At 40.8% G+C, this 12,370-nt stretch overlaps 1 pseudogene; it reads right to left on the bottom strand.

The window, feature by feature from the left end:
* Positions 1 to 841: 841 nt before the first annotated feature.
* Positions 842 to 960, bottom strand: LOC111737757 (annotated as a pseudogene).
* Positions 961 to 12,370: the final 11,410 nt, after the last annotated feature.

The following is a 12,370-nucleotide window of genomic DNA, read 5'->3' as shown; positions in this document are numbered from 1 at the left end:
GGAGACCAGCCCTGGCAGGTCCACTTCGTGGGTCAATCAGATAACATGGCCATGTGAGGCAGTCAGGAAAAGAATAACATGGAGAGGAGGGCGGTTAAATGAACAGTGCATGTAAAGATGTTCCGATGCAAAGAAAACATACTACTGTACCAGTAAATAAGATAAAGCTAGAGCTTTTCAGTTTACAGCCTCCTGACTAGATCATCCCTTAGGTCCTTGGGTGCTTTAATGTTTAATTTTTTTTGTCCCTCATTAAAACTAGCACATCCTTTGTCTCTTCTCTTCAGGCTCTGCTTTCTGTTGGTAGGAGTGGGTGGTGGCATGAGCTAATCAGATAAGCTAACCTCTATTAATGGGTAAATTAGCTAATGGGCCACTCCTCCCATGACTTAATGCCACAATTGGGTCAAAATACATGCCTTCTGATCTTGACCTGAGGGACTGACAAATGGCGGGAATTACACACTTCTGTGCTCAGCATCTCTGTAACTACACCCTAGGGATAGCATCTAGCACAAGGCTGGACAGGAACTGGCACATAACCTAGCCTTGTTTCCCTCCAACTGAGGCATCAATAAGATGACCAGAGTCTAATGACTGGACTAAAACCTTTAGATTCTGTATTATGTGGTGGCCCCAAGAGGGGTGGGAGGTAGTGAGGGGTGGGACCATGACAATTTTAAAGTAATTTAATAATATTTCAGTTAATCACATTTTATTTTTTATTTTTCAATTTTTCTTAAATTTTTTTTTTTTTTTTTTTTAGGTGAGGCAACCCTTGGTTGACCTCACAGATTGCAAAATCCTTGTCAGCTTACCATCCCTTATTTTTTAATTTTTACACCTATAGCACCTGGTCTTCCTAGGTGGTCTCCCATCCAAGTACTAACCAGGCCCGACCTTGCTTAGCTTCTGAGAGCAGATGGGATTGGGCTTGTTCAGGGTGGCATGGCTGTAGAAAAGTTAATCACATTTGAAATTCCTAATAAACATATACTTTTTTCAAAATAACAAAAAAATACATTTGTGGTAAAAAACAAAGCAAAACAAAACAAAAAAACTAGAAAGGTGTAAAGAGCGGAAGTCTCTGTCCCCCTGAGTCCCAGTCCCTTTAACTACAGGAATTAACTACTGTTAATTTCTTATGTCTAAACGAAGGAAGACTACCTATAACTTGGATATTCTCTCCTTAGGGAAACAACAAACAAACAACAAACAAACAAACCCAATCTTCTTTCCCTTCTTCCATCCCCAGGGTTACAAACTACAACACCGTAATCTTGTTCTTATGAGTTTTTTCTTCCATACCCTTGGCCTTCTCTTGCTACTTCTATAGAACCCCTGCCTTACTCTCAGCTTTTCCATTTCGGAAAGTGCCTTTTTTTTTTTTTTTCTGAAAAAACCTTTCATTAAGGGTTTATAATTGAGTATATAAAAGATTGTAATGGATATAAAATGTGGGATCTGGAAGGAATTTTCCATAATTGTGGAAGCTGAGGCTCCAGAAAAATAAATACATGTGCTATCCTGGGTTTGTACAATGTTTTACTGTTTACAAAAGGGCCTTCCTGTTTATTCCTATATTTGTCCCTCTTGTCAGCTCCCCATATAGGGGTAGGCAGCATGATTTACGCTGTACAGATGGGGAAACCGAGGTTCCCAGAGATTGACTTCCCCAACAGCCAGCGTACTCATTGTCCTAGGGGCATGGGCATGGCAAGCCTTACCTCTCACTGACATTAATAACCTTATGGAGGGTAGGGAGGGTGGAGATGTAAGGTAATTCCTCAAATTGCAATACTTGGGAGGCAGGCTGTTTTGCATAAGTTGGCAGCCAGCCCTGGTTCAGGTACTCTGCTGACTTCACTTTCCAGGTTTAATTTGGTTCCTGCCTTGGGTTTCCCAGGCATGGAGATTGGCACCACCATTGCTTGAAGCAGAGGAGCAAGTGGAATGCCTGGCACTTTGCCAGGTTTAGCTAGATAATTAAAGCTTCCTGAGCCTCAATTTTGTCACCTCCAAAATGGACTTAATAACATCTACCTAAATTTTATAGAACTGTTGTCTAAATGAAAGGAAAAAATGTGTGTCAATGGCTTAGAGCTAAGGGAGGTATACTGTAAGTGCCCAGTAAATATTCACTGTGATGGTGAGCACAGTGGATGGTGACTGTCTGGGTTCGTACCTCACCTCCAGCACTTTCTGCTCAGCTGTGGGCACGTTACTGTGATTCAGTTTCTTTAGCGGTGAAATGGTAGGATGGGAGAATCTGTTTCTTTGAATTGCTATCGCATTGAGACAATCCATGTATTGTGCTTAACACAGTTTGTGGCATATCATAGGCACTCAAAGAATGTTATTCCTTTTGATTACTAAGGCACAGAGAAGGGGCATGTAACACAGGCTCAGCAAGACTGTGTCAGGGGGTTCTTCCTAGGTGCATTGTATCTGGGTTGTGTTTTGGCAGGTGTCAAGGAGAGAGCTTGGTGAAGAAGACGGGGAGGGTGTCACAAGCAGGCAGCATGGAGGTGCGAAATCACATGATATGCTCTCAGAGCTCTGAAGGGTCTGGTGTGTCTGGACCCCAATGTCAAGGTAGGAAGTGGGACAAGTTGAGGTGCAGAGGAAGGCAGTGAGGACCTGCAGAGCCAAGAGCCCTGGAGGAGCTGGGCCTGCTGCCCCATCTCCTGGGGCTGCTTTTTGAAGATAGATGAAATTGTCTTCACAGACAAGGAATTAGCTGATTTGAACAGTGCTTGGTTGATTGGCATTTGCAAACTTCTACCTGTTAACCAAAGGCCCAAAGCTCACACTCTGGCTGGCTTCTCTGGGAATAGCCCATTAATCAACTAATGGCTTCTACTTTGGTAGAGGAAATGCTAATAACTGGAGGCTAATCTTATGACTAGAAGAAAGGAAAGCTGCTGTAAGTTTTCACAGGGATGTAAAAACATGTTGACTGTAGAGCTTTATTACCCATTACCAGATGAGAACAGATTTGTTTATCAGATTCTCCTAGAATTTCTGTCGTTGAAGCTGCCAGAAAGGTAAATTCTGAGATGGGAGGAGAAGGAGGAGGTGCTGGAGATACAGTGGTGCATTGTAGTTAAGGGGCCACTAGTTCCTCAGCAGGGAGATTGAGTAGAAAGAGCATTTGACATGAGTCCAAAGTCATGGGGGCCAGTCTCACCTTTGCCCCTAGGTTCCCCAAATCAGTGTACGATGTTCTGTACAACATGGATAATAACGCTTGCTTGACTGGCATGACCAGGCTGTTTGACAGTTTAAGTGTGAAAATACTTGTCTGCAGAGACACTTTCTAAGGTACACCTAGAATAAAATCCAACTCAGCACCAATCGCACAGGCCTTCTGACAGATTATAGAACACACCAGCCTCTTTCCCACCTTTGTCCATTTTTTTTGCTTAGAACATTCTTCTGCCAGCTCTTGTGGCATTTTTGCCTCATCTCAGCTTCTATGGCACCTCCTTAGAAAGGCCTTCCCTGACTTATTGAAAGCATGCACTCCCCTCTGAGCCTCCACTGCCCAAGATAGTTAGTGGTTAAAGACCTAGCCTCTGAAGCAGGACTCTTCTTGAGTTCAAGTTCAGCTCTGACACATATCAGCTGTTTGGCCTTGGGCAATCCCCTAATCTCTCTATCCCTCAGTTTCCACATCAATGAGATAGAGATATATAATAATATCATCCTCACAAAGTGGTGTGGACAAAGGATGACTTTAATAGACGTCAGCTATTATCACTATTCGTCAAAGCACTCTATTTCCTTTCTAGCACTAACCAGGTCTGTTATTAATTTATTTGTATGTATGTTCATTATCTGACACCCACCTGCTTCCATCATGGGATCTTCATGACGGCAACGACCAGGTCTTTCTCAACCATTCTTATACACCATATATATGCATAACGCGATGCCTGGCACCTAGCCAATGCTCAAGAAATAGTTGTCGGACAAGGAATACACTGAATGGGTATTTCCCAGAACCAAGCCCTGAGGGTGAATGAGGCAGTCTGGGGACCAGACAAGGAGCTTGTCAGATGGTCCTACTTTGCATTCATTCTCCCCTTTGTAGAGCTTTCACTTATGTAATGAATGAGCAGTGAAACCCCAGACGCCTGAGTGCTTCCCCTCCAGCTAGCCCAGTATTTGACCACAAAAAAGGGGAAGAAAAAATAAGAAAAAAAGATGAGCTCTAAATCGCATGCTTCTTGGGACAGAAAATGAACTCTCTTTTTCTCAGAGTCATGTGGGCATTGCAGCAGACTGGGGGTGTGTTTCACTGAGCCCCAGCATGACCAAGTGGTAAAGAATTAAATGCCCCAGCCTAGGTATCAGCGGTCGAGGCTTTTTCTACCTCTATGTCTGACCTACCATGCAACCTTCCTCAAGTCACCTTACCTCTCTGCATCTCTTTAGTGTCCTCATCTGCAAATTGTGGGGATTGAAATAGATGATTAAAGTAGAGTGGTTTTATTTGTAGATCTGGTGTAATTATTAATAATAACATCCTTCATCCTCTAAGTGACCTATACTGGATGATAGTTATAAGATTAGTTTGATTCAAGTCTCTTCCAGTTATAATACTTTGTCTTTAAAAATTTTTTTCCCCCTAATTGCTGCTCCTTCCTCTGCCTCACCCCAGATCCAGGCTCAGACTAGCTTCATGCCCTGAGATGCTGACCTCCAAAGATAGTGTCACTTGGATGCATCTGCTCTCTGGCATCCAGTGAGGTTTGGCAGTGGGAGGCATCAGCAGGAAATGGCAGTGTGGGAAAGACAGAAGTAGAGGCATTGATCCCCTACTGCTCCCTTCCCTACAACCTTGTACTCACAGCTTTCATTGGGCTGGGCTCAAAGAACATTAGTCTCCCCTGGCTCCTTCAGGCCTAAGGATGGTAGTGTCTTTCTTGAGTGTATAGTCATTTCCATCTTCCTCCTTAACTCTGTCTACACCTCTGGACATAGTCTCTTCATCTAACTCTCTTCAGTTAATTGTTTTAAGTATGTGTTTCCTGCTGCACTTGAACAAATACAGATTCTTTGACACTTTGGCCCAATCCACATCTGAGTCATGGGGCCCTTTAAAATATAGGGAGATCTTAAATCCAAAAGTAGGCTCATTGATGAGTCTTGAGTTTCTAGGGTGCTAGGAAGGCTGCGGACTAGCTTGTGGTGTAACTGGTGGCAGAAAGAAGGTGAGGGGGCATGATGATGGCCTTTGATCCAAATGCTGTTTAGAAGCCGCTGTAGCAGCATGACAATAAGACTAGGAAACTTACAGTACATACTTGACACATAATAGGTATTTGAGAAATGCGCATTGAATAAATAGTAAGATTTCTACCCCAATTTTATTATGAACATTTTCAAACATATAGAAAGTTGTAAACTTGTACAGTCAGCATCCATATACTCACCATCTGCATTCTACAAGGGAGATTTTCCTATACTTTCTTAATCACATATTCAACCAACCATCTAATCCTCTATCCATCTGCCAACCCATCTTATTTTTAAAATATTTTTTAAAGTAAATGGCAAACATTATTATACTTTTCCTTTAAATACTTCTGCAAAATAGTTTTTTTTTTTTTAAATTACAAAAGCAGTTGAAGCTAATTGTAAAATTTCTGACAATACAGGATGTTTAAAGCGAAGAGAAAATATCTCTCCTTTATCTCATCTTGTTCCCCAGGCATAACTAGTTCTAAACATTCATGAGTAGTTCTAAACATTCAGACATACATTGTTGACATTTTACAAAACTAGAATTATAGCATACTGATTATATTATATATATTCATTTAACCATTTTTCACTGATGGACATTTACACTGTTTCTTTCTTTTCTTTTCTTTTGATAAAATAAACAAGATCGTTATGCATTCTTTTATTCAACAAACATTTCATAAGCACCTACTATGTGTCAAGCATGGTTCTATGTTATGGGGATACTAGGAGAATAAGACATATAAGATCTCTGTGTGGAAATTTCATTCCTGTGAGGGAGACAATAAAAAACCTGACAACAGCAATAGCAAAATGAATTTTAGCCAGTTATGAAGAAAATAAACTGAACAATGGAAAAGATGGTGGTAGGAAGTATACTTTAGAAAAGGTGGTCTTGGAAGGCCTCTTTGAAGAGGTCACATTTGAACCAAGACTTGAATGATGAGAAAGAGCCAGTTATAAAGTCCTAGAGAGAATGTATAGCAAATGCAAAGGCCCTGAAGTGGGAACAAGCTTGATGTGTTTGAAGACTAGAAACAAGGCCAGCATAACTGGAGCATAGCAGATGGTTGGAAATGAAGTTAGGAAGGTAGCCAGTGGCCAGATCAAGGAGTTTGACTTTTATTCCTAGTGTGGTATACCTGATTTATTTTAGTCAATGGAAAATTATAGAATAAAACTAGTTCTATTTGACCTGTGTAGAATGGAATGTGAGCAAAAAATTTTGTGTTTCTGGTTAGTTGCAGCATGGGAAGCCATAACGTCACCCCAGGCTATGTGGCATCCTGAAAAGAAAATGGACATCAGAGTCAGAGAGATCTGTGTTCAAATTCCAACTGTATTGGTATACATCCAAAAGAAGTAAGAGTAAGGTCTTGATGAGGTATATGTATGTCTATGTTCATAACAGCAATATTCACAGTAGCCACAAAATAGAAACAACTAAACTGTCCATTGACGATGAGTGGATAAACAAAATGTTTATCCACTCATCGTCAATGGACAGTTTATCCACTCATCATCAATGGACAGTTTAGTAGCTTCTATTTTGTGGCTATTTTGTGAATTCATACAATGGAATGTTTATTCAGCCTTGAGAAGGAGGGGAATTCTGGCACATGCTACAACTCGATGTACTTTGGACATTATTCTCAGTGCACTAAGCCAGGCACAAATAGACAACATGTATAGTCCCTAGAGGTACCTAAAATGTCAAATTTGTAGATACAGAAAGTAGAATGGTGATTGTTAAGGGCTGGGGAGAGAAGTGGGGAATTGTTTAATGGGTATAGAGTTTCAGTTTTGCAAGATGAAAAGAATTCTGGAAATTGGTTGCACAATAATGTGAATGTACTGAATCCTATTGAACTGTACACTTAAAAATGACTATGATAGTAAATTTCATGTAATGTCTATTTTGCCATAATTAAAAATTAAAAAAAAATTTAGTTCCATCACTTACAGGCAGCGTGACTTGTCCAATTGGTCTCTCTCAGCCTAAGTTTTTGTGTATGTAATAGGGAGACAGTAATACCTCCTAGCTCTTGTGAAGACAGAATCAGAATCTTCCTTTGCAAAATTTAGGATTTCAAGCTTCGCAGCCTTCCCAGGCAGCTAAAAGACCCTTTCAGTGAATCTCAATTGAGGTGCCCTTATACCTAATACATAGTAGATGCTCAGTGAATATTTATTGACTGTCTGACTGACTTCATCTGTGTAAACATGATCTAGAAGGAACCATACATGTAGGGAGCTATGTGCCTGCTATGTAATTGCCATTCCATAAATATTTATGTGACAGGTGAATGAACAAAGTAGATGATACATCTGGCCATGAATTGTAAAGCAATCTCCCTGTTGCAAAATATACAAGATTTGTTTTCTTATCTAGGACTATAATAGTTGCTTCAGAAAACACTAACTGAAAGCCTCACTGACTAAGTCTCATGTTAGCATCTGTATGAGTTTTATATTGCTAGAAAATAAATTTCCACAAATATAATAACAGCTCTCACCAGGCTAAAATCAAGGTGTCAGTAGAGCTGTGTACAGTACTGGAGGTTCTAGGGAAGGAACTGTTTCCTTGAACATTTTGATGGTTAGCAAAATTCATTTTCTTGAGGTTGTGTTACCAAACACAAGAGGTTCGCTTTGTCTGTATGTGTCAAAGCCAAAGAAGAGGTTTATTTAAGGAAATGGTGCCAAGCTTGGAGATACAGGTGAGCTAGTGCTCCAAGACCTGGCTCCTCGATGGCCTCTAGAGGATAGATAAATGTAAGGAAAAACTCATGAGCCATGGTAGCTAAGGGGGATTGGGGTTGTGGGCTCTACTGATTGGTCGGGGCTAGAGTAGGGGGCAGTTGATCATTGCTTCAGGTCTTGATGTCAGTTATGGCCTTGTTCTGTCTGGTTTCAAGAGGGTGCCAGTAAAGTCGATCTTCCTTCAGGAGCCTGAGCTGAAACCTACTGAGATCAAGGTGTTATCTTTCGTTTGACTGAAACTCTGTTTCTGTGGTCAACAGACCTGAAGCTTTGCTCCTAAAACTGTCTGATGTTGACCTAAGGGCTTAATGATTAAGAGAGTGGCCAGACAGCATGCAAAAGGCTAAGGAAAGAAAAGAAGCAAGGGAGCCCCAGGCCAATATGAATCAGGGAGAATGAGAAGAGAAAAAGTCATTTCAAACAAGTGAAGATTTGCATGGTTACAATTGCAGGACAGAGGTCCTGTTTCCTTGCTGGCTATCACTGAAGGCCATTCCCAGCTTTGAGAGGCCTCCCGCATTGACTGTGACCACTTCTTCCATCTTCTAAGTCAGCAACTCTCCATACCTCTCATCTCTCTAACAGGGAAAGGTTCTTCACCTTAAATGACTCAAGTAATTAGACTGAGCTCACCTGCAGAATGTGGGATACTCACCCTGTCAAGGTCCTTAAACTTAATCCCATGTACATAGCCCCCGTGAAAGACTAAAAAATTCTGGGGATTAGGGCATGACTATCTTTGGAGGGTTATCATTCTGCCTACCAAAGCATTCATTATCACTTTAGAATGAATTGGTTTTCCAGAGCAGATGGTTGTCTCCAAGCAAGAGCTTTGGGAATTGAGGCTAAGGAAAGAGAAATTTGGATGATGGGAGGAGAGCTGAGGCATTGGCAGGCCTGTGAGGGATGCTTCGGCAAGTGGTTCCTGGCTTTATGGAATTCAGGGTGCTAAATGAAGAAAGACATCTTCACAATGCCAACAAAGTTAAACTCTGAGTGTCTTACAATTTTCCTTCATATCAGTTCTGTGAAGGAGAAAGCACTCTTCGCCTTCCATGAATAATCATAATACCTCCATGATTTTTATCAATTAGTTGATGGATTGATATTGGTTCATTACTGCCAATAATTGAAGGATGCTGCCTTTGCTGGCTTGATAAAGCTTCCAAATGTTATCAGAGTAGGCATTACTTTAGGTACAACCAGCACCTGGCATTGGCTGTGTGTGCTGTCACTGGCTCTTACAGCAGGTTCAGCCCCTTGTCAGGAACCTGTGGTGTCCAATGCAGACCTTTAGGTCACTTTCAGAGCTTCCTCTCCAGAGAGTCTAATAAGTTACATTGCTAAGATGCTATCTGTTTCAAGCCTTTTCTCTTTGCCATCGTCCTTCCTCCTTTCTTTTCTTCCTCTCTCCTCTCTTCTCTATTTTTCTGATGTTTTAGGATCAAAATAATGAAAAAGAATATAAACCATTTCAACTCAGGAAATAACCCAAAGAGATAAAAAGAAATGTACAAAGCTCACTGCTCTAATCTCCCCTATAAAGGAGTATTTTTTCTGGTTCTCTTGTTTGGGGAAATGAGGCAACCTGAGGCTGAAATCCCATTGCTTTGAGGGGTAGGTGGGGCAATCAGCTGCCTGCTGATGTAATGCAGGTAAGAGAGAGGAAATGGCCACTTCCAAGGCCCTGGGAATTACATACAGGTTTCAGGTAAACGATCATTGCAATTCTCCTGTGTGTCATCCCTACAGTGGGATGGTGGGGAAGACTCTTGCTCAAGGTTTGCTCTGAGAGAAGGGGTGTGTTGGGCTTGGACCTTCTAGATGCCACAGTGGGAAGCTGAAGTCCCATTTGGTGCTAATCAAGGTCATAGCTCTTGGGAATAGGGGTTGCAACATAGAGGAAACTCCTCCTCCCTCCTCTGACCGCACCCTAGCTTCTCTCATACTTGGGCTTCCCAGTTACACCAGTCATGCCAATGAGGGAAGCTCTGGGAGGACATTTGGGAAAGGAGTTAGAGAGGTTGAAACCATTAGCATGGTATCATCAAGAAGACTCCTTGGGAAACCCAACATGAAAAAGAGGTAGTTGAGCCAAGAAAAGTCATCAGACCTTTCTTTTGGCTTGAGGCATTACATACATTTTAATAATAATAACCGAATTAAGAATAACAATTATGACTGTTGAGCCACAATGATGTACTAATCACAATTTTACAGGGATTATCTTTAGTCATTACACTAACTCTGCAAGGTAGGCATTATCTATATCCCATAGATGTTGAAATTGAGAATGAGGGAGGCTAGGAGAATTGTCAAAGATCATAGAGCATGTGTGATAGGGCAGAGACTCAGGTTCTGGTTCACAGATTTGTGGAAGGCACTTCGTGTCTCTCCCTGTCTCATTCCTCTGCCTGCCTATCCAGAGGCAGTCTCTCAATTGAGGTTAGCAAGTGTTCTCCCCATTCTTCACTATGTGTGTCCATGGCCATAAACGATATGTAGTACTGTGTGTTTTAAAATTTTACGTATATGAAAAAGGGCTAAAAGTGATTAATTACAGAGAAAAAATACAAATGGCTATTAACTATAAGATTCACTATGTCATTCATCAAAAGTCTTACAATACAAATTAAAATTACTTTGAGATGCCATTTTTAAAACCCGTCAAATTGGTCAATATTCAAGATCTGGTAACACAAGGTGTAGAAGAGGCTGTGGGTAAAGAGGCACTCAAACTTTGTGGCTGAATGAATTGGTATAACCTTTGTTGAGGGCAATTTGACAATCTTTATCAAAAATGCAAAATTACAAAATTACAAAAGACAATTCACTTTTGGAAATTTGTCTATAGATATATTTGTACATGTTCAAAAGCACATGTGTTCAAGGTTATTCACTGAAGTATGGCTTGTTAAAAAAAAGACCAGAAACAATCCACACGACTGTTACCAAACTCAAGGGGTGCATTTTGCCTGCACAAAATGCAGGCAAAGCCAAAGGAGACACCGACAGGAGTTTGCAGCAAAGAAAGTAGAGGTTTATTTAAGGAAATGGTGCCAAACCTGTAGACACATGTGAGCTAGTGCTCTTAAGACTTGGATCCTCAATGGCCCCTAGTAGATAGACTGCATAGAGGAAAACTCATTAGTCATGATAGCTAAGGGAGATGGGGTCATGGGCTCTACTGATTGACTAGGGCAGCTTGGATAGGAGGATGTGGTCATTGCATCATGGTCTTTTTGTCAGTCATGGTATCGGTCTGTCTAGTCTCAGGGAGATGCCAGTAGGGTGGTTCTGCCTTCATGGATCTGGAGCTAAAACACAACTGAGGTTAAGATGTTATCAGTTTGACTGAAACTCTGTTTCTGTGGTCAACAGACCTGAGGTTTTGTTCTTGAGACTGTTTGATGCTGACCTAAGGGCTTAATGATTAAGGGAATGGCTGTGCATTATGCAGAAGGATAAGAGAAGAAAAAAAATCAAGTGAGCACAAGGCCAGTTTAAAGCAAGGAGAACAAGAGAGCAAAAATCATTTTAAACAAGTGAAGGTTTATACGGTCACACAAACGTTAATAGGGGACTGGTTGAATAAATTACGGTATATCCTCTTCAGGTATAAAAAAAAAATGGAGACACTCTCCGTGCTAATATGAAAAAATTTCCAATGCATATTAAGTGAAAAAAAGCAAAGTATAGAAAAATATTTATAGTATGCTACCTTTTGTGTAGCAAAGGGGAAAATAAGCCCATGTATCTATTTTTGTATGTGCATAAAGAAACTCTTAAAGTTTACATATGAAAAATAATAATTTTGCATGTGAGAGAAAAGAGAGTTGAGATGAGAGAAAGGAAGGAGACTTTTAAATGTAGTCCTTAAGAAATATTTTCGAGCAATGTGGATGGACTATGTTACCTATTCCAAACATTAAATTAAAAGAGTGGGATGATGCAGTACAAGTCATTTGCAACTAACCTGTTCCAATCTGATTTATGTTTTCAAGATCTATTCATGTAGTCACAACCTTGATCTTTCCTTTAATTACGCTGCCTTGAACTGTAGAATCTTATAGCCGGAAATACTCCTGGAGAAGACCCACCTTCTTACTTTCATATTGCAGGAAAGAAAAATGAAGGTGCAGAAGTGGCAAGCGCCTTGCCCAGGCTGGCCCAGCAGGTCAATGGCAAAACTGGGGTTAGCCTTAGGTCTTCTAATCCTGAGAGTCTGGGGCTGCCTTTCTTCCCACGCTCCCAATGCCCAAACTACCTCCTGATTCTTACTAAGAGGTTAGTAGCTTTATGTGTTACACTTTTTTAGGGAGTTTACCTTCTAAAAACAAAACAAAGATAACAT

Source organism: Pteropus vampyrus, unplaced genomic scaffold (assembly GCF_000151845.1).
Source record: "Pteropus vampyrus isolate Shadow unplaced genomic scaffold, Pvam_2.0 Scaffold30, whole genome shotgun sequence".
In the NCBI taxonomy this organism is placed as follows: domain Eukaryota; kingdom Metazoa; phylum Chordata; class Mammalia; order Chiroptera; family Pteropodidae; genus Pteropus; species Pteropus vampyrus.
Note: the sequence above shows the minus strand (reverse complement) of the source record. Positions and strands in the feature narration are given on the sequence as shown.